Raw genomic sequence first — 21,999 nt, 5'->3', positions numbered from 1 at the left:
CTGATTTTTTCACCAGCACTGTGTCTTAATCCATCCTTTAATGAAGCACTTAGAAGACACGGTGATGAAGAAGAAAAAAAAAGAAAAAAGATGTTAAAAAGGATAACATCTTTAGGTTTGTGATTAAGGTATGGAGACAACACGAGAGAAAACTAAAAGCTTTGACAAAGGCTGGCAGCCAGAGTTACCTGAGCATTCCATTGCCTGTAACCCGCTGGATTCTGCTGGCTTTGTGTTCTCAAAGTACTGTAATCTTAATGACTGGAGCTCCACAGCAGCTGTCTGGGCCTGGTTCCAGAGAGGAGCTCACAAACTCTGAATGTCTCCCATCTTCAAGCACCGGGCCAAGAATCCCAGCAAGCAGACGGATGACCCCATCGTCCTGACAGTAAAGCTGTTTCCCATTTACACATTTTGTTTTTGTCCATTTCGATTCATCCATTGTCTAAGCACCTTATCCTAAATGAAGCCGCAGGGCAGCTGGAGCCTGTCTCAGCAAGCAATGGGCACAAGGCTGTGTACACCCTGGACGGGATGCCGGTCCATCGCAGACACTCACACCAGGGCCAGTTTTTCCAGAGGATAACCCACCAGCACGGCTTTGGACTGAGGGAGGAAACCCACGCAAACCCAGGAAGAACATGCACGCTCCACACAGACAGCACCCCAGGTCTGGAATTGAACCCAGGACCCCAGCACTACAAGTAGCAATGCTAACCACTGCGCCTCTGTGATGCCCCCACTTTTTTGTCTCATTTATAATTCATTCTGGACAATGATTTTAAAAGAATACATCTCCCTGCCCAGGTGCAACCTCAGACACTGCAAAGAATTGTGAACCTAAAGCCTGCTTTAAAAACTTGCTTGCTGAGCTGTCAACATGCTGGAACCCAGAAAAAAAACATCTCAACAGACAGGGCTGCTACACTTAGTTTAAAGACTTTTTTTCCCCAAAGTCAGTTCAGGAAAGAATATATTTCCCTTGTCAGAATGTTTACAGCTGTTGTATTAGGTGCTTAGCTGTTTTATCAATTCTTCCTTTTAGACCAACATCAACCACTTACAGCTGGAGCAGTTCAGCTTATTCTGTCTTGCAGGTGTCTGGAACTTTCCTTCAAATCATTTTTATGCAATAGGCCACATCTTAAATACAGCTTACAGTTTCACAACTTCATGCTGCTGATATCACATCCCATTCCCTCCTAAAGCTGTACCGTCCTCCCTTCACATTACTGATACCACAGAAATATTGGAACTTCCCTACCTGACTCCTTATCTTAACGTGATATGACTTAATAGAGTACTCAGAGGGCTTGCGATGTGGAAGTCATCTCAGGTAATAACTGTCATGTCTGGATGTGAAGGCAGACCTTGCCTCCTTTCTCTAGCACACTGTCTGAAGGGCCACTTGCCATTTCAAGGTCATTAGCTACTCTTCATCTGTCCATAAATTTACACAGAGCACATTTTCCTACACGCAAAGACGACTCTAGGCTCAGGCTCAGGGTTTATGAGTAATGGCACTGATTTTAATTAGAGGCGAGTGGTGAACTTATCAAGCAGCTAATTACATCAGGCACTGTTATCATGTAGCTGCTGTTGGTATAGAGATTGCGACCTGAGAACAGATTCTGAAATCTCTCCGAGACGGATCCAAAATGCAACAGGATCCTCATTTCTTTGATAAAAATAGTCTGATTTGGCAGCTACGTTTTCAGCATGGGTGGCGTGATAATTCAGCCTGGGCTGTGGTCTAGCAAGACTTCTGTGTGGAATTCGCAGATGTCGTGCCACCCCATGGTCATGTGGGTCTTCTCCTGGCGCTCCTGATTCCTCCCATCTTCCACAGACATGCTGGCTAGGTTAAATTTCTGGGTTGTCCTGTGGTGGACTGTGGTGGTGTCCTGCTCTGATGAAGACAGGGATATTTTCACCATTGTTTTTTCTTTCTCTTCTCCTCCCTCTGCTGCCCCTTTCCTTCCTGTAAATAGCAAAAAACATTTTGCCCTTCTTCAGTTTCACAGTGCATGGCAGTGGTGGGAACAAGGAATAGGAAAATGCAGCATTTCCATTCACTACACAGTTTGTGTGCATTTACTTATTTAGTACATTACTGCCTCTTCCACAGGGCTGTTGTTTTACTGCATTCACTTGCCATCAATATTCACAGCAGCAATATGGAATCAGTACCATTTGACAGGTTCATCCTCATTTGACAGCTTCCAAATGAATAATCATTTACTTGCATCTCGGAGTCACTGCAAATTTCAATGAGGGGTTTGCTGTGTGGGAGGTGGATACAATATATAGGTTGTTAAAAGCCATTTTCTCTTTTTTTTTAGCAGAAGCACTCTCAGCCAGCGTACAGCGTGCAGCAAATAACTACGCATCCTAAAAAGGGGCTGTCCCTGTGCTTTATCTAATTCACGCGAGTTGGCAGGTTAAGGTTTACTTTTAAAACAATAAGGTGACGGCTGTAATTGAGTTTGTACATCACTGCTCTATAGTACCATGGCAGGGACCATAGCCAGTGAGGCCTACACCATGCTTTAAGCAGTCAAAGAAAAGATACGCAATTTCCAGGTTCACTGAGAAATAAATTAGAAATAAAAGCTTACAAAGCATTTTGTTTTCCCACAGGGCCAACCCTGAGTGACAGAGGTAATTTAAACTCTGTGACTGTAGTTCGTATTTGAAGAGGATTTTGCTCTAAATGATAAATTATCGTAAGTGCTTTCAAAAGCTGATTCTGAAGAGGTGACACAGACCGTTGGAGTGCTTGAAATGCACAGGCACACAAGCTCATATTTGTTGTTAATTTCTGGATGCTTTATTAGGGCCTAAGCGTATTAGTGTAATTACAGGGCTGTAATGTGCGTGACTGATGGCTCCAAGCACTTTTAAGGGGAAGAATTTGGACAGCCCTGGCTTTTTTCTTGACCGCAGACTTGGTGGTATTGGTGTAGATTACATAACCAATTAAAAAGTCCCACGCAACTGCTACCGGAGTTTTGTGCCATTTCCAAAGGAGGCTTTCAAATTGCTTTCATTTGCCTTGCCGTTTAGTTTTAAATGTGTGACGAACTGTGCCACTTTAAAATGCTTGAGCAAAAAGTCACAGAAAACCAACTGCTGAAATCGTCGGGACTGGGAACCTCCGGCTTAGGCAGGATGGATGCCGTCCAAAATGCAGATTTGTTTTCTTCAGAAGGAGGTGGGGTTTCCGTGGAGTGAACCTTCAAAGATTTGGACGAAAAGGTTTTTTTTTTTCCCAGGAAGGTTCGGGGGACAGCTGCAGGAAAGGAAAACGGTATTAAAAGCAAAAGCGAGCGTGCACAGGCATGGCACAACTGCCGAAGATATGATTTTCTGCCAGGAATCATGTTTCCAGGTGTTTACAGGTGAAGAAAAGGCCTTTAAGTCCCATTTGATTGTATTCTTACCTTTGCCTGTTGATCCAGGAAACTGGGATTGAGCCATTTCTTGAAGAATCCAGTTCCACAACAAGGCTGCAACATCCCATGAATCAAGTCTCTCCCACCATTCTTCTGTCAATCGATTAAATTCCTGTATTGCACATTTTAATGGGAGAATTCCAAGACATCAAGTCTGTGGTAAAATGTGAAAGCCATCGATAGAAACAGTACGTTATATAATATAGCTTGTGGAATATAAAAGGACAAAACACAAAATGAAGTGAATAAGTAGAGGAATTATGTTTTTCAATTGTTTTCACATAAATCAGCAGCCTTATGACCCTGCCGCTCCCAGCTGGCAGCCCACTTAGGCTCAGCAGGTGTGAGCCTGGCCACTACCTGGATGGGAGACTCCTGGGAAAAACTAAGGCTGCTGCTGGAAGAGGAAATAGAGGGGCCAGTAGGGGGTGCTCACCCTGCAGTCTGTGTGGGTCCTAACGCCCCAGTATAGTGATGGGGACACTGCGGTATAAAAAGACATCGACAACGTCAGATGAGACGTTAAAATGAGGTCCTGACTCTCCGTGGTTATTAAAAATCTCAGAGTGTTTCCCAAAAAGAGTAGGGGTGTTACCCTGGTGTCCTGGCCACATTTCCCGTTGGCCCTTACCAATCATGGCCTCCTAATAATCCTCATCTCTGAACTGGCTTCATCACTCTGCTCTCCTCCCCACTGAGAGCTGGTTGCATCATCCAATACCTGTAAAGCGCTTTGAGTGGAGTGTCCAGGAAAGTGCTATATAAGTGTAAGCAATTATTATTAAATCACTGTACCTTCAAGGCTGCAGGTTTGCACTGAGCTGCACTGTGCTCTGCAGCTGGTACACGCTCTGTGGAGCAATTTTCACTAAAAACAGCTGTCCATTCCTCTGGCTCTGAACCACAGCTCATCAGCACTTCTTCCCCAAAACAGCCGCTGAAGAGTTCTCAGAGCCTTATTTAAGGTAGCTGTGTTTTAAATAGGAAGGACATCTAATTAAATTCTCAAACAGTACATTCTCTACTTTCAGCCCAATTATTTGCAGGGTGCCAGCGGAGAGACAGAAGAAGACCTCATTTTTGTTTACCCTGGAAAATCTTTCAGTGGAGGAAATTCACAGAAACTTAACTGCCTTTAATCAAATTTACTTAATGGTAATAAATGTTGAAGGACAGTTAAGGGGCCTGAATTAGAACTTGCAAAATTGGTCAATTTAATCAACTTTTACTGGAATTGAATCTATGAACATTGCAAAGATACATACAATGTATTTATAACTTCCATGTTACAAAACACAGAATTGCGTATTTCAGAGCCCTATCTCAAGGTTCCTGCATCTGAGTGACTGTGCATACGGTGTATATGTGGTTTAAAATAAATCGCACATTTTGATGTGTGACCTTTTGAAGATTAAGCATACACACGCACGGTAATGGAATGGAATTTAAAAAACCAGGCCACAGAATTTAGCACCTACAGCCCTGTACTGTTCATTACTTAGCCGATGGCCTTTGAACAGCAGAGTAAAAATTGCCGTGCATATTCCTCTCTGGCCAAGTGAGTCCAAACAAATGCACCATTCATCAGGAGCTGCCAGAGCCCAATTAGGGCTCCCCAAACTTGCCATCAGATATAATCAGCTTTTTAACTGTGGTCTGTAATGACTTCCTCCGCGAGACACTGCCGGAGCTGCAAAAATGGAGAAATATCTGGCTGGCGTCTGAAAAGGCTACGAATTCCTTTCACCGCGGTGCAGCCATGTCATGTCTCCTGAATGAGCCTGTTATTGATATTAAGACAGGCCTGAATACTGTTCCTGTTACCATTCCTTTGGTGTTTGCAGACACAACCCAGTACATTCTGTTCAGCTCACATTAGGAGGCACAAGCAGCAGAACTGCGCTGGGGCCCATAGGCAATATCTCAAGAAATAAATGAGACCAAGGTTTTCAATGTTGTGTTCTGGAGGTGGGATTAAGTACAGGGAGCTGCCAAATTGCAATGAGCACCTCCAAACATGAAGCAGTGTTTCAGGCTTTGTATCATACACCCGCGCCCTGCAGTATCAACAGCAGAGCCCCTGTTGTAGTCTATGTCATCACGCCAGGCTCGCAGGTACTGCTCTGTTTTGTGCTTGGCGTTTTCTCTTTGTCACACGAGTCCTCTCTCTGTGGAGGCTGCTTGTTTCCATGTGCCAGGCCCCTGTAGAGTCAACTGTCCATTTACAGCTTTGACAGTCTTAAGCAGCGCTTTAAAATGCGCCTCTGCGGACCATCTCAGTGCATGCTGGTGGCTCTGCGCACAGATTGCATATGCAAATTGTTATGTCACTCTCAAAACCACAGCAGTGGCACAGTGACCCCTATCAGGCACCACTTTCCCCCCCCCCCAGTTCTATATTTTCCTGAAGGTTACATTTGCCTAGAGGGCTAAAAAATGTCAGAAAGGCCTACTCCATTTCCAGCTACATAAATAGCCATTTCCCACCAGAATAAACCCACTTCTACACGCTGACCTACTGTGTCAAGCCTCCCTCTTCCAGTCCCCTGTTGCTCCCCGTCCTGGATGCTTTTAGATTGGTAGAAGAAATGGAAATATTTCTCCCCTCCACTATTTCGATTTCTCACAGCAACGGCTGTTACAGGATCATGGACTGACAGGAATGGGAACGTGTGTACGTGTGTGTGACAGTGCAATGGGCTTTAGTGCAGATTCGCCAGGGTGGACCACTTAAGTAAAAGGCCTGCAGTGATTCAGGTGGAAAGGTCCATTATGTAAACTGTTGTTCTGCTGATTTTCTGTTGCACGGGGGTTGAACTTAGAACGCCCTTTGACAGCTCTTGTGAAGAACAGAGACCAAGGAGTGATGCAGAGTGAGGGCTTAATAACAAGGCATTCTTCTTACCTTGTAGAGGTTACTGTCTAGCCAGTTAGATGTGTAAAACGATTTGGTGGCTTTAAAGCTGGGGGAGGAGGCAGGGGGAAGTCCAAAATGCCAGCCACTAGCATAGAGTAGTAGTTGTGATCAAACTGTCTCAACACAGTGTTACCTTGACTGTGACACTCAGTGTGATCTTCATATTGGCAAAATGTCAAGTCTCCCTTCTTATATGATCGATAGAATTTTCACACAGCATCAACACCTGATTACTCAGCAGCAACTGCTGCACTAATTAAAAAAACAGCCTTCATATTAAAAATCGCTTTTGGTTGCTGTTCCACCACCTAGAGTTCCACAGCTGGAATGCTGAAATCAATAGGCACCAGGCATTTTGAACAGCTTCAGTCAGGCACTGCAGACTAATTTCTTAAAAGCCTGTGCAGATAAAGACTTTTAAGGCACTGTTTACAGACTGAGTCAGACTCGAGCATTCTAATATTCTGAAGACGTGAGTGCGGCAGATTTGCATTTTTAATTTTATTCCAGAATTGATAACACTATCATTAATGCATTTTCCGGCCCAATTGAATGCAGATGTTTCTGGATAACTTCCTTCAATTTGTACTTAAATTCAAAGAGACCAATCATTTCCCAACTGCTTTTACCGCAATGCACGCCAGATTATTCTACGTCAGGCAGTGACAACCAGTTGTCTTTCCCCTTGCGTCAATTTCATGCAAAGCTTGGAAGCACAAACAACACTTGACTACGGTTGTGTCAGAGGGCAGTCAAGCAGTACTCCGTTATACAGCACCGTCATGTGTGAAAATACTCAAGATACTGAATACTCTTCTGTTCCTCTGTACACACTTCACAGACGTTTAGTGAGGAGCTAAAGGAGAGGACGGGCACACGATTTTAGCACTCTTAGAGAAAAGAAAAAAAGAGACGCAGTCAAAACCGCGTGTTCCTTGCAACACCGAACACTTTCATAGCACTGTCGCCCTCTCTGAGCTGAAGCAACAGCCTTTGAGTTAAGTTAAAGAACCGGCGCCCTGCTGCAGGGGGATGCAGAGAGAGCCTAGGAGGCACAATGAGTGACTGTCTCAAGGCTTTCCACTCTCTGAACACCAGGGGCTTTGAGTCTCTCTGCGCGTCACCTCCACATCCCTCAACACGTCGGGAATGTTGCCTTAATTTTCCCCGGTACACACAGCAGCGCAGGGCAAGGTTGGGTCACAGCGCAGTGCTGCCAGCTCAGAGTGTTGTGACAGCTTCCAGGACACAAGACCTTGAATTATATGAAGCTGCTGCCTGCCTAACCATTGCGAGTGGTAGCCTGAAGGAGAATAGTAGAGTCTGTCCCAATCTGACTGCCTGCTTTTAGATTTAGATCTCAAAATCTATTACACCCCCCCCCCCCCCCCCAAAACTCCCAAATTCCCATTCCAAAAGCAACCTTAAGATAGTAGTAGCATTTAGTTCTGTCCAGCCTCACAAAGTCATTGTGGCAAAACATACATCATATGAATGATGACTTGAATCCTTGAAACAACTGTGATATAAAAGGGGTACAATCCGTGCATTTCTACTGCTGGCCTAGATATTCTACAGTTAAAAAATACCTTTTACCGCAAACCCCAATTATTCCAACTCATAAACATCTTGTTTGGACTACAAGTGCATCATGTAATTACCTCCCTTCTAATTATCGTAGGATGATGGTTGGATTTTTAGAAGAACAAACAGCCTAAAAAAGCATCAGAATTTCATTACAAGACAAAAGCCAGCAAATTCTATTTCAGGCACCCTGGAAAGTAACAGATTGCAGGCAGTAAAATCTGAAAACAGAAAACAAAAGAGCATTTTGAATACAATTATATACTAAGGAGCCTGCATGAATACATATAAAATCAACTTGTTCAAAGCAATTACAAGACTTGTCTAGAGGGAAAAGGCTATCTGGCTTGTTTGACAACTATTTTGTGAGCATAGCAGGTAGGAAACTGTTTAGTATAAACTGACGTTCATTAATAGTTTCATGACTATTACTATTCGCCAGCTGTCTGCTGAAAAAGACCTCTGGGATGAACAATACAGACATCGGCAGCTTCGAGCACAGAGAGTGACATTTAAGGTGACTTTGAAAAAGGGCTGTATTGTGAACCATAGAGCACAAAGAATTAAAAGACCAATCTGCTGAAATATTGGTCAATGTATTAGGTGTCTTTAGCTGAAAACTGAAGGAATAATTAAAAGTCGAATTCTTTGTTTTTTGGACTTTTGTTTCTGAAATACAGGGACAGACCAGGCTAATCAAGACAAATTCTATCCAGGCTGCAAAAACATTACAGCTGGTCTTAATTGCTCCAGTCCAATTAATTTACTGTTCAAAACTCCCTCCCACTAGCCACCCCCCCATGCACACACACAATTCCTTTCCACTCCAGAAGCTAGTCCGCCTCATAGGATTGTATAACAACTAACTCCACATTAAAGAAAACAATAGGACCTTGCTCTTACTGCAGGTTTCCTAGCAGAAATACACACCCTATTGATCTCCTAATCTCAGCAAGAATCAAAAGTCATCATCTCAGTTCAGTTCAATAACGTGCAATTACTGCTGCTCCACCAGCCATTAACGATGAAGTGGCCGCAGTCACCGATACAGTAGCTTCTCTCCTCGTGGCGTTAGTGAGCTGCAGAAGAACAGCACAGGCCTGTGAAACTCCAACTCTGATCAGTGTGTGGGAGCCCCATTTATCACAGGGGATCCCCAGGTATGCAGGTCTTTCAAGACACTCACCTGGACCTGAGCTCTATAGTTTCAATATTGCCAGTCTGACTTGTCCCTTATCCTGATAAGTGCACTTTTACCATGATTAAATTGTAGGTATGCTGTGGTGTCCAATGGTACTGGCATGACTTTACTGTGCTGTAGTACACTGGACTATGGACTTTTCTCTAGAATGTGTACCATAGTACTTCATGGTATGCATGTTACCCATAGGTACCAACAGCAGATCTATGGTAAAACCACAGTAAAAGTATGTAAAGATTATAATAAAAGTCTTCAGGGTTCACTTTCACAACAGGTGACATTCCACTGTAAGCAGGATTCGCCCAGTGCAAGGCTGACCTGGCTCTTGTGGGTCATCCCTGGCTCACTGTGCCACAGCACCCCCTGCAGGTCTGGTATACTGACCGTCCTGTACTGTCAGCCAGAGGGATCACCACCAACACCGCCCTCCAGCTGATGCTGACCTGGCGGCCTGGGCACTGTGGGGTCGAAGGGCGAGAAAAGGCAAGTGACTGCATGAGTAATGGAGCCTCGAGTGACCTACCAATTCAAAAACATCATTAGTTCCCATATTTGAAAAAAAAAATAAGGAGGAGGGAAAAGGGAGTTATTTTTCCCCTTCCTTTTATAATGCAGCTGAAGGCTAGCCTCCGTGGTCAACTGAAGTGCTGCCTTTCAATTAAGACCTCTTATTCCTGTGCTGATTCTCTTACACAAATTACATTTTTTTTCCTTTCTTTCTCTCCTCAAACCTTGAAATTAAAAAGCAAATATCAGAAAGTGGGGTAGACAGATACCGACTTACCGCACGCACTTTATTACTTTTTTTTTATTAGATTTTAAAAATTAAATTTAGCCCAGTGTGATAGCACTGTAGGTGGCACGGTGGTTTTCAAGTAGTGAGATTTATCCCTGTACTGTCAGAGATCTTCGACTGACACATGTGGCTCTCTTACTTCAGTTACCTCCAGCCCCACCCAGGCCAACGTGCTGCCTGTCAGCGGCATCCCTGACTGCAGTTTTAAGGTGATATAACCCCATGCTTTTCCTCAACACCACAAACAACATCACCTCCTTAGGGGATAGGGGATGTGACTTTTTATTTTGGACAGGTGGACACTGTGCTGTTCTTCAGGTGACACTTTAATCCGAGATCCTGACTCCCTGGATGCTAAAACCTCTGTGGCACATCCTGGGAAGGAATAGTGGTGTTAACCCTGGTGTCCAGGATAAAGTCCACTGTGGACTTGTACTGTCTGCCTAAATTCCCCCCTCAGTCCAAAAGGGGAAACACCTTCTCAGTGTCCACCTGTCCTGCTGTGCAGTGGGGCTGCTGGTGCAGAATGCTTACCACAAGCCACCCAGGTGGGGTCTGCTCTTCAGTGTGGGTGTCCTTCATTGTGATATGCTTTGGGATGAAAAGCGTTATGTAAATGCAAAGAGCTATTTTTATTAATCATGCTTCTTCAGGCCATGCTGGCACTGCCTGCTTGAGACAGTTTGCTCTTTAGCTTTCGTGAGGGAAGGGTTCCTAATAATTGGGCCAGGGTGTGTGTTTTGAAAATGTCCTGCCAAAATCCGGACTCATGCTCTCTTCTGAAGCCCTCTGCTCTTACAGTATCAACACCCTCCTCCATAAAGTAAGATCTCTAGGAGTAGAACGTCTACACAGATGATCAGCTGCTATGCAGGTCCAACCTGCTCTTCTATGTGTTAGGAAAGCCTTGTCTCTCTCATTCCCACACCATTGCAGCCTGATTGTCCTGATCCATCCCACCCCACTCCCCACTGCTGGGTCCCACTGACAGAGCTCAGAAGTAGTGCAATAGCAGCACTGACTGGCTGACAGCTGGTGTGACTCACATGCCAGTGCTGAAGGCATTGTCTAATTCATGGCCCCTAAGCAGCATGCAAGTCTTCCAATCCATTTCACCTCGGTACTTTAATATTAATTGGCACCTGAATGATTATATTGATCTGCCCATCTGTCAATTAAATAATTAAGAGAGATGGAGCAAAATTCTGCCATGGAGTAGACTGAAAGAGCTATAGTGTGAGCACCTCTAATTGAGCTCCAGCTCGTTTTCTTGAGTACCTGCTTAAAGCTTTTATCAGAGGTTCTTTTTTTGCCTTAACGTTATCTCGTTCGGATTTACAGCACCATTATGTGGAGTTTGTGGGTCTGAATTAATGAGGCGCAGAAAATCGCTGGATCGTGACTATTTACACACATGGACACAGGCAGTAAAAGTTTGCAGTTCTGTGTGTGTGTGGATCAGCATTGCAGTTAGTTAAAAGTGCAGCTTCCCACAATTACCAGCCATAAGCAAGAATAGCTGGCCTCACTTTCGCCACTGAAAACAATCTTTTTCGGTTCAGCTGTGTCTAACCTGACCCCTGGCTTGAGTAAGATGGCCTGTAGGTTCAAGGGTGCAAGCATGCATGCATTTGCTTGAGTGTGGTGCATCTCCAAACATAGTCCTATCAGGTTCGTAGTATCCACCTCAATAAAACACACGGAATCAGAAATCCAGAACCAGGTTCCTTTACACAGGACTAACCTGTTAATGGCTTGTTAATTGCAAGATTGTATTTTTACTCCATTGCCGGTTGACACTTTGCCTTCATGACTCTTCCAATCACTGATTAACTACAAATGTCTCCTGACGAAAGAGAATTGTAGAAATTTTATAAGCTAATTTCTAAGTGGGTTGTTCGCTTGTCATTTTGTCCACCTCTCTATGCTAATATGATGAGTAATATTTGTTTTGATTACAAACAGCAGAGATTAAATTTTCACTGATGAACTGCAAGGTCTCCAAGCCGTGCAGCTGCTAATCAAATTTACTGTGTGGACACAAGTGACAGCATTTCATGGGCTCAGAAAATGAATATGATTTATCACTCTCTTATTATGAGTGCATAAATTGATGCAGATTAGACTACACAGCAAATAAACACGCTGCCCTGTTCAGCAAATAGCCTATTTGTAACACACAGAGGACGCAGACGGTTCAGAGTGTCAGAAGATACTTGCCAGTTGTCAGTCTCAACAGCTTTCTGCACTGCAGATGTGTTTAAACAGATAACATTTAGAGATCCACAAGCACATACCCTCTCTAAGTGTTCAAAGCCGTCACTGGGTGAGATCGACCCTCGGTCTCGCGCGGTCTTCCCACGCACACTCCCAAGATCCCCCAAACTGCATGGCCTGAATGAGCACCAAACCCACTAGGCGAAACCCCTGGTGTGGGAGATGAGCAAACCTTCACAGCCCAAAGGAGTGACACCAGCGTAACTCCATTATTCCGCACTATAAACCCTACCATGCCTGCCAGCCTGCAGATGTGAGTGAGTGCAGACATGCAGCTGGAGCCCAGTGTCGAATCTGCAGAGAAGCATGGCTCCAGCTTCGCTAGTAAGTGGCTCTACATCCTACAAGCTCCTTGCTTTCACAAGAACATGAAACACAAGAAAGGTTTCGAATAAGAGGATGCTAAGTGGAAGTGCTTGTACAGATTATTCTTTTCACATTTTTGAGGACAGAGTCAAAGTACCCTTTAAGGCAGTGACCCCCAAGCCTCTGGGTTTTTGTTCCAGATGAGCCCCCAGTGAAAAAATCAGACCCTTCATTGATTTAATAATAACAAGATTCATTTGAACTGTTTGATCCCGGCTCCTGAACATGTTGGAGCTTTAACCCTTGTATTTTGTAAGTGAAATAAAATCCCAAACTTGTGACTAGAAACAAGCAAATATTCCCATGAAGCACCTTCTCAGGTCAATGAAGGCTTCAATTACCTAATGCAGGTGGGAATGAAAACCAGCAGGTGTGTGTGGGTCACCAGTGCCAGGATTGGAAACCTCTGCACTAAAGGAAACTCTTTACCTAACATTCTGCTACCTGAAAATAGGCACCTTTTTTAATAAGACAGCTGCCTGCATTGTCAAATAATGATATAAAATAGCACAGCTCACACGATCTTGTGTTGTATTCAGAACAAGTCGCGCTGTGTTTAAGAGCGTGACTGCAGTTCAGAACTCTGCCTTTGCCTCACGAGCAGGAACTCTTTGATATTTTTATTCACTCGATCTGCATCAATAATATAAGAAACTGTCACCTCCGACTGAAAGAGCTCGTTTGAGGCGAAACTTTGACTGTTCTGCCTTCAAAAGGCAGAAAAGCGGGTTTATTTCTTTTTCTCCGTAATTTCTTCATCTAGTCTTTCGTTTCCTTGCAGCCAAGAAAGGCGTGTGTGAAAGGAAACTGAGAAGCGACAGGCTAATGACATCCCGAATTTCAATTTGTATCGGCATGACTCACAAATGCGTGCTGCCAAAGCAATAACAGTTAGCAAGACCTTTACCGACATTTACAACAAAATGAAAACGTGTTATTATTGGGAGAGGCTAGCTTGCCATCTCTCAGACACTTCCTTCGCTGCTGCCACCTCGATCGATCAATTAATCAATTAATCAAGCAACCAATGTTCTTCGATAACACCTTTCAATCAGAACACTTTCAGGGCTCTTTACATAAATTGTACATAACAGAAAAATGTATAGAAGTTGGAAAATAAAAATACTAAAAATGTCTAAATTATGAAATTAAAAGAAAGAATTGAGTGAGGTATTGAAGGCCATCATCTTGAGGTGAGAAGCCAAACAGGACCAAACAGCAGACGTATAAAGAGTTTTCAAAGTCATTATCATCGCCGCTGAACTATCAGCTACCACATCAGATTGAAGACCCTGGGCCAATTTCTTCGCCTGCGAGACAGTGCGACTGGAGCCTCTTCAAGCTCATTGTCCCCCTTTACTTGTTTCTGAAGGTCACCGTCCCACCGGGAGACACCCGAGAGCGGTTTGAAATTCTCTGAAGCTCTGCCAGATCTCCCAAAGGACTTGTCTTATAAAACAGTTCTTATTTTTCTCTTTCTTCTTTTCGTTCCTAAGTTCTCGCCAGGTTACGATTGGTAATTACAAATATGAATAAGAAGCCCTACGGAAACACACAGGAAAGCAAATTTAGCTGCTGGCAGAAGGAGAGCTTGGAGTGCTGAGCCTGGTGCATGGAGAGGATTAGTTTACATGGACGAGCTCTTCGGAGAAAATGCCCATGAAATTAACTTGTTTGAATTGCAGCGCCTCCCTTAACATGGGAACATCCATCTCAGGCCTTCACAGCTCAGACCCCGCTGAGGTGGCGGATGACGAGGTGGTACTGGAGAAGGCGGGAGTTCTTGTTTTTGAAAGAAAAGCTGTTGCATTTGGCTGTGGTTACAAAGCCCCCCCCCTTTCTCTTTGAAGAGAAAATGTTGTGATGATAAAAAACCTTGGCAACAGTGAAAAGAGTCGCAAGAGCTGTTTTTCAAAAAGTAGTTTTTTTTTGCTAGCCTCTAAATAATCTGTAAATGTACAGCATTGCTGTGAGTGTGCGCTTGGGGAGTTATGTGTACTGTGCAGGGAAGAGAGCTTGTTTGGAGCTGCGTGTCGGCATTATCTGACATTTGTGTCTGGAATTTTATGACTTTTTGGTCTTCACAGTCCCTAATTTCAGCATCATTTGGGATTTCAAATCTGCCTTCATTTACATTTTAACTTGCTTCCATTGAAATGACCCCTAAAGTAGCATTCAGCAAGCATTTTTCAAATACCAGCTGTATTAATGCTCTAGTTGTTTGTGTCTGAGGTACTTTTCCTGCGTTTGTTAACTGTGCAATTTCTTCTGCCTTCTCCAAAGTGCTCTGATCAGCAGTCAGAGTCAAGTGAGCGAACACATAATTAATTATTAGAATTAATATAATGATCATACTGGTTAAAGTGAAAGAGCAAATCATGTGGGCTCTTTAGTAAAGGGTGTTGATTTGAAACACAGTTTGAACTTTATCATCCAGACACTCGGCTACATCCTTAGTAGACTCAGCTACAGTATATCATCAGTTGGTTCAGCTCCATCTTTAGCTGACTCAGCGCTATAATGACTCCATCATTGGTTGATTCGGCGAAATCACAGGACGCCTCCGCGTCATCTCCAGCCAAAACGACTTCCCCGTTAGTTGGCTCATCTTAACAATCGGTTGACTGCAGCAGATTCTCCGAGCCGTTCAGTACTGCTGTGCCAGGCTTTGATGCCGTTTTGATGGAGCTGGTTGGGCTTGAGGTGGTGAACATGCCCTTGGCTTGCCACGCCACAGCGCCCCCTGTCTGCCTGTGCAAGACGCGTCATTCCTCTAGTCGACATTAGCTCTGGTGTTAAGGGAGTCGCACTATGAGCAAGGATATTTCTCCGAAGAATATTTTTCCGAAGGGACCTAGGAATTAGCTGAGCTGCTTATTAATTTGGTGACATTTTAAAACAATAAATCTCCCACTTTTGTGCCCCATCATGACTTATATGTTCAGGTGGTGATGCCAGATCTGTTTGCCAGTCTGCAGACGTGTGGGTTCAGGAGAGTTGTTATTCTGTGCAAGAGGGTTTAGGGGTGTGTGTGTCCTTTTTTTGAGGTTCAGGGGGAGAACGCTCAAAGTGACTGCCCGCCTGTGTTGCGGTCGGCCTGTTTTGGGGCGGCGTGCGTGTGATCAGTCAGCCGAAACACATCTGGTGGGCAGCATGAAGGCCCCTAAGGGAACAGGAGACACGTCTTAAACCCGAGGTTTTCGAATGAGTGAAAATTACGCAAAGGATGTGTGTTTGGATCAGTTCACTAATGATGGAGTCTGGTCAGCCCAAGAGCACAACAGAAACTGGAGTACAAGCATGTAATGACTTCACATGTGATTTGGCAGGCTAATCTAATTCAAAAAGATTAAAAAAATAAGGCAGAAAAATAAGAGAAACAGATCAGCTGCAAATACTTCCAACCTTTTGAATCAACCAAACTCTGTTTTCCAGGTAATGATTGTCACTCAAGTGTTGTGGGAATAGCAGTTTTGTGTTTTTTTCCAAGAGGAGCTTATATCATATTATTAGGAATAGCACTGTATCCTGAAACTACAGCTTAAACCTCACACTCCAAACAAAAAAAAACAAAATGTAACACAGAACATAGGTCTAAGCTCTTGTTGTCTTAAGTGTAACTACACTTGTTCCATTTTCTCTCTAGAAATAACCCGGGCAGTCAAGCTTTTTACTGGCGTCAAAACCAAAAGTCTCTTCCAAACTCTTTTCCAAAGAAAACTCACAATACATACCCACAGGCTCAAAGCTGTTTTTTTCCTTGTTCCCATCTCCCCTTGGTGTGGCACATTAGAGGCTCTGCTCTCTCCCTGTGCTGCAGAAATCTTAAATGCCTCTACTTCCTGCTTTTTAAAAGTCACCTGCCCAATTGTCCTCCTGGAAAAGACCGGTTCTCTACACTGTAGATTTTGGAGGGAGGTGACATCAGTCCTTTAACTGGTTACATGAAGGCGCTGATACTGGACTTTGATGTGCACGGACATACAGCAGTCCCACCAAACACGACACCTAAAAAAGTTAAGAACATGTGTACAAATTCAAATTAAAATCACAGATGTGTCCCCTGTAGCTAAAATTAGTGTATTGTATCGCATACGGCCGACATTACAGGTGGTGCGAGCCGGCTTGCCAGCGCGGTGACGTCACCGCCCTTCCCTGTGAATAGCAGGGACCTCAGCCTCCAGGCTGGGGGGAGATCTCCCTTTAGCTCAACTGGCTGGTTCCCTGGGCCCGGGTTCGAGCCCCAGCGGTGCACGGCCGACCTGAGGCAGGAGTGGTGAGGGCGCATACCCACGTGAACCCAAAAGCACTACAGTATGATCTATAAACCCCTACCCACGCAAAAACTAAAATCTCACATCTGCAAATGCGAATTAAAAAAGGAGCTGGTCGGTTGATATTTGGCAGCTGTGCCACGTTTGACTCCCCTCTCCCCCGGCCTCTGAGAGAAGCCCCCAGTTGTCTACTGTGCCTGCTTACTCACGTCAATTTCACAGCTCCCCTGCTCTTAATTTGAGTGATGCGCTGTGCGGACCCTGGCTTTCGAGCTCACTTCAGCTGATGTGCTGTCAGTCTCCGACTCCACGAAGAGAGAGAGAGCGCATGGAGTGGGTGGGGGGAGATCTTGAGACACAGACAAGCTGACACCCGCTGAGACCTGGAAGAAAAAGGGTTGGGCAAGGAGAAACAGAAATAAATAAGTCAAGGTTGGGGGGGCAGCCTTGAAGAGGAGAGAATGGCAACATGTCTTGTTGATGGCTGTACATTAATGAAGAAGGGCTGCAGACAGATCCAATTATAAAGGCCCGTCTCGCTGGAATCTCTGCTCTCCTGTTACTTTGGAGCACAAAATGTAGAGTATTGCCGACTCGCTCCAGAAATCAGCATGGTTTGTAAATAAACGCCAGTCCTGAGCAAGGAAGGTGCAGTCCTTAGCCTCTACAATGCTCGAATCAGCAATTAATTGCCTCTCTGGGGTTACCTAGGGCTGGATTCAGAAACAGCTGTCCACCATCATCTGTTTATGGTCCAGGTTTACAAATTTACTGACCTTTTTCTAAGTGCTGGTGCTTTAAAGATACCTAGACAGCTCGCACACTGGCCTTCCAGGAATGGAATTAGAGACCACTGGCCAATATCAACAATGGTTACAAGCAAAGCCTTATTCATAATCTATTTTTTGTTATTAGAAAAGACAGCACACTGAAGCTTTAAAGTGAAGCACACAGGTATTTTAGGATGCTAATTTATCAGTCCTTCCAGACATTTTGCATGTTTTTGAAGAAGGAGTTTTTCCTTTTTAACAAAATACATGTACAGTACTTAGCCATGCTGAAAATTCACTCTTAGTATGGTCCTTCACCTGGTGTATACCAGGAGCCAGTACTGGAGCAACTGGTTTACCCCACAGGTTCGGAGATTGCAAGTATGGTGGGCTTTGACCGAAAAGCACAAAATATAATTTGATCACACCCTCCCAGAGGCCTGAGACCTCAGAGAAAGGGAGAAGAAGAAATGATTAATTATTATTATGAGCTGCATTGTAGTATAGTATAAAAATGATGTTGAACAGTGGATATTCATGTCGTTGACTGTGCTGGAAAAGAAGAGCGCAGATCTAGTGAAAGAAGTGGGCTGGGGATGCTGTGCTGGACAGGGGGCACTCCAGAAAGAGTGGATGAGCCCTACATCTAACTGATCCTGACCGATGGATTGCTCTGGGGGAGAATCTATCACAGCAGCCCCCTCGCTACAGAGTCTGACGGACAGCCCAGAACAAAATGGCCAGACTTTCTTATTTTCTGTTCTATTTCTGTTGTGGTATGTTGTGTGTGTTCCATCTATAACCACACAAATTGGGGGTTTAGTCTAACGGGAGAGAAAGGACAAAGAATAAGTTGAAACATCTGTGAGTGGGCACATCCGCACTGAAAGCATTGGGAGAATTTTTAGAAATCCTTCTCGATGTCACACAGAAAGATTCCTTGCTTTCCGTCAACAACAGCGAAGGCCCCAGAGCGATTGTTTTTCCTGCTTCGGGTGTGCCGGCGTGTTATTTGAAAATAGAAGTCCTTTCTGGCTGACAAACACGGACGACTGAGGTTAGTGTGTGTGGGCTGGGGGGTTAAACAGCGGGGTGAAAAAAATGATTTTTCTCAATCAGGCCCACATGCTCTCTGTTCTTCACGCCAGCCTCTCCTGTCTGTCCAACTGACTGCAGAGCAAAACTCTTCACAAACAGCGCAAGAGTTAATGACCGGAGTGAGTTTTATCCTAATTATTACCGTTATGGAAAAATAAAATGTGTGAGTTAATAAATAGCTAATAAAATACGTTTAATAACTTTTAACAAACTCATAAGGGTATTTCTTATTTAAGACGTTTTTTTGCATCATTTAAAAGGATGCCAGACTTCAGCAAGGAATGCCTGCAGGTTTATCCAACTACCTTTTCAATTTGCAAGCCACCGAGCACCACAGACTAATTGGCATCAGGCAGTAAATAAGCACATGGTTTCCAAAGGAATGATTTCATTGCCTTTTCTTTTAAAGGACTTGAGCTTTTTTAGCAGTGATGCTGTCAAGGTCGTATACTGTTGTTTTGCTACCTTTTGTTTGAAAAGCAGTTTTGAAGGGCTCTGGCTGTGGAAGGCTCTGTATTAGTTTTCAGGATGGTTTGAGCTCACTGAGTAGTGAGCTTTCCCTGTGGCGCCGACACAGCTTTCCATCAGCACGTTGAAGAGCAGGAGCGGTCAAGCCCTGGTCCTGGAGAGCCGCAGCCCAGGAACCCACCCTGATATCATCACCTTGTAAAGACTTGAAACCCACATAATTTTACACCATGTTAATTGGTTTCCAGTCTGGAACGGCCAACTGGTTTCTTGATAAGTAAAGGGTGTTGGTGAAATTCATTTCAAATGATCTCTAAAGTACTTCATAGAAATACGAAATTGTTCCAAGTGTTTGGAAAATGATGATTTAAAAGAGATCTAAAAGTCTGCTGGACTTTAGCTCTCCAGGACCAGGGCTGTCCACCTCTGTATGAGAGGGATAAAGCCAGCTGTGGTGCAGAAACTCTCTAATCAGGAATTAAGACAATAGGGTCTAATCGGGGGGAAAAAATTATAAAACCGCATGAAAAAATGGGACTAAGCACTGCAATTTTGGAATTGCAGAATGGCACAGCAACAAGCTGTCGTGATCACATAGACTGCCTCTTGAGAGAGGGGGTGGCCGATTTCACCTTCATACTCCCACTATTCCCTCCGTTTTGACCCATCCCTATTGACATCCTCCTCCACGAAAGCATAGCCCCTATGCATTGTGGGTGAGACCATGACTCACTCCTCAATTTGTTTATGAATGAACGACTATGTTTTTCTATCGATCTGTTGATATCATTTTCCTACTCAAAACAATGTGGAGATGCAATACAACAGGCAAACAAAATGTTAAGGTTTATAGTTAGAAGAGCAGATTTGAAATCACGGGATGTTCAAGTTGTAAAATGCACCAGAAAGACTTCATAGTTGTGAACAATTCTGGTCCTGCCCTGAACCCCTGTGGGGTGATACAATACAATAAAAGACCTTAACTCACCAGGATAGCTCTGTCCCCATAGTGAACCCTTTCTGACAACTGGGAAAGACCCAGCCTATACCTGCACGACAAACTTTGTTCTTGGGTGGTAAGTAGTTGCTGCATTTTAAAATTAATTTTGTATTCAATGGATTTCTTTAGATTCTAGCATCTAGCACTTACACTGTCCTTTTTTTAACTGTTTATTAATTTTAGCACTGTGGGGCAGATGGCAATTCAATATAGGCACCTAATATCTTATAATAATAATAGGAAGGCCAAAATGAATAATGTGGTGCCAAATATATTTAAAATGCTAAGCACTTTTTCGCAGCTCGGTCTTTTGCTTTCTGTTCTGGGACTGATGAGTTTGACAAAGAAACATGCTCTTTGAGGAATTACTCCCCCCTGCTGGACTAAAGTGTCCCTTCTATATCATCCCCTTGCTTACTTCAGTACCCACCACAAATCCTGTTGTGTGTGTCCAACAAGGTTGGCTGTGGCTTGCTATATATTAGCCATGCAAAATACTATTACAGACAGAGAAAAAAGGGGAGAAATTCCTCAAGCAAGACCGTGCAGGTTAAATGGTGGGGAAAGAAATTAGTGCTGCACTGTAAACTGAAGCCCTGCATTCTGGCTACAATGGCAAAAACAACAGTTAAAACGTGATCATCAAAGACGATCCAAGCAGCAGATGCCCAGCACAACATGAAGCAGGTGAGCAGCAACATTTTCTAAACTGTGCTTTTCACACGGCTATACTCTTCGCGGTTTTCTGCAGACAATTTGGCGCTCTAATGCTGTCAAGCTGCAAAGTAATGACAGAGAAATTTCCACAGCCATGCTCTTATTTTCGACAGCAGGGTCAGATGGTTAAAATCAAGCTCGATGTGTTCTGTTGGATTCTGTGCAGCGCTTACGTTACTGCCTACAAAGTTCTGACGCGCGGTTTGATATACAAATCACATCCCCCAGATGAAAAGTCTTGCTGCTTGTCTGAAATGAGCATCATGTTTTAATCCCAACACCCATCTTTCAGCTGCGTGGCAGGGATGATAAAAATGAGGAGCCCATCCTGTGGCCTGAGTCTCTTTCAGTTTCCAAAGACGCCACCCACATCACCCTACTTAACCTCCCCCGAAACCTGTCAAGCATTTGATAGGGAGAGCATAGGAGAAATTACTGATGCTAGAGTTTCTTTTTTTAATTATTGTGTATTAATCCTTTTTGTCAGCGTTTTATCAAAAGCCGCAGTTTTTCACTGGCAGAAAATGTGGAGCAGACAGAGAGGAGGGAGGAGGGGGGAATCACAGCTTGCTCAGTGAAAAACAAGCCCGCATGCACAGGCCTGGCGCTGGGGGAGGCATGCTCTAGGGATGCAGTGGGCACAAGGTGGCACAGGTGGCAAGATAAATGATGAGCCTCAGGGTGGTTTTGTTTCTTTCTTTCGAAGGCTCTCCTTTAGTTGAGTGAATGGGCACAGCTCCCTACAGTCATTCGTGCTGAATTTGAATCTCTTGGCTCTGCTCTGTCCGTGGCTGTGATGCAGATCCCATCCTTCTGCATGGGTCTCAGTGCTAGGTCTTGGATTTGCTACCTGCTAATGTTGTGTTTGTGCCTGCTCCATTTCATGCTTGGTGTTGTGTCTTGTGCATATGATATGGACCCGAACTGTGTTTTACTCTTGTTTTGGCAGGGAGCACACTATGAGTCTATGAGGCATATGGGCACACTGATGGACCAGTCTACAGTTTCCCCTTTGTGAGTCTGCACACAGTTTACCATCTCACATGTAGGGGGGGTTGGCCCATACACTAGCATTT

At 44.1% G+C, this 21,999-nt stretch overlaps 1 long non-coding RNA gene across 1 annotated transcript; it reads right to left on the bottom strand.

Moving 5' to 3' along the window:
* Positions 1–1,583: 1,583 nt before the first annotated feature.
* Positions 1,584–16,527, bottom strand: LOC148814678 (uncharacterized). The gene is made up of 3 exons (XR_016086112.1): positions 16,331–16,527; positions 3,444–3,567; positions 1,584–1,981 (listed from the first exon to the last, which is right to left on the bottom strand). It is a non-coding gene; the product is annotated as an uncharacterized LOC148814678 (long non-coding RNA).
* Between the last annotated feature and the right edge of the window lie 5,472 nt (positions 16,528–21,999).

This window comes from Atractosteus spatula, chromosome 26 (assembly GCF_055471065.1).
Source record: "Atractosteus spatula isolate fAtrSpa1 chromosome 26, fAtrSpa1.hap1, whole genome shotgun sequence".
Taxonomy (NCBI): Eukaryota; Metazoa; Chordata; class Actinopteri; order Semionotiformes; family Lepisosteidae; genus Atractosteus; species Atractosteus spatula.
Note: the sequence above shows the minus strand (reverse complement) of the source record. Positions and strands in the feature narration are given on the sequence as shown.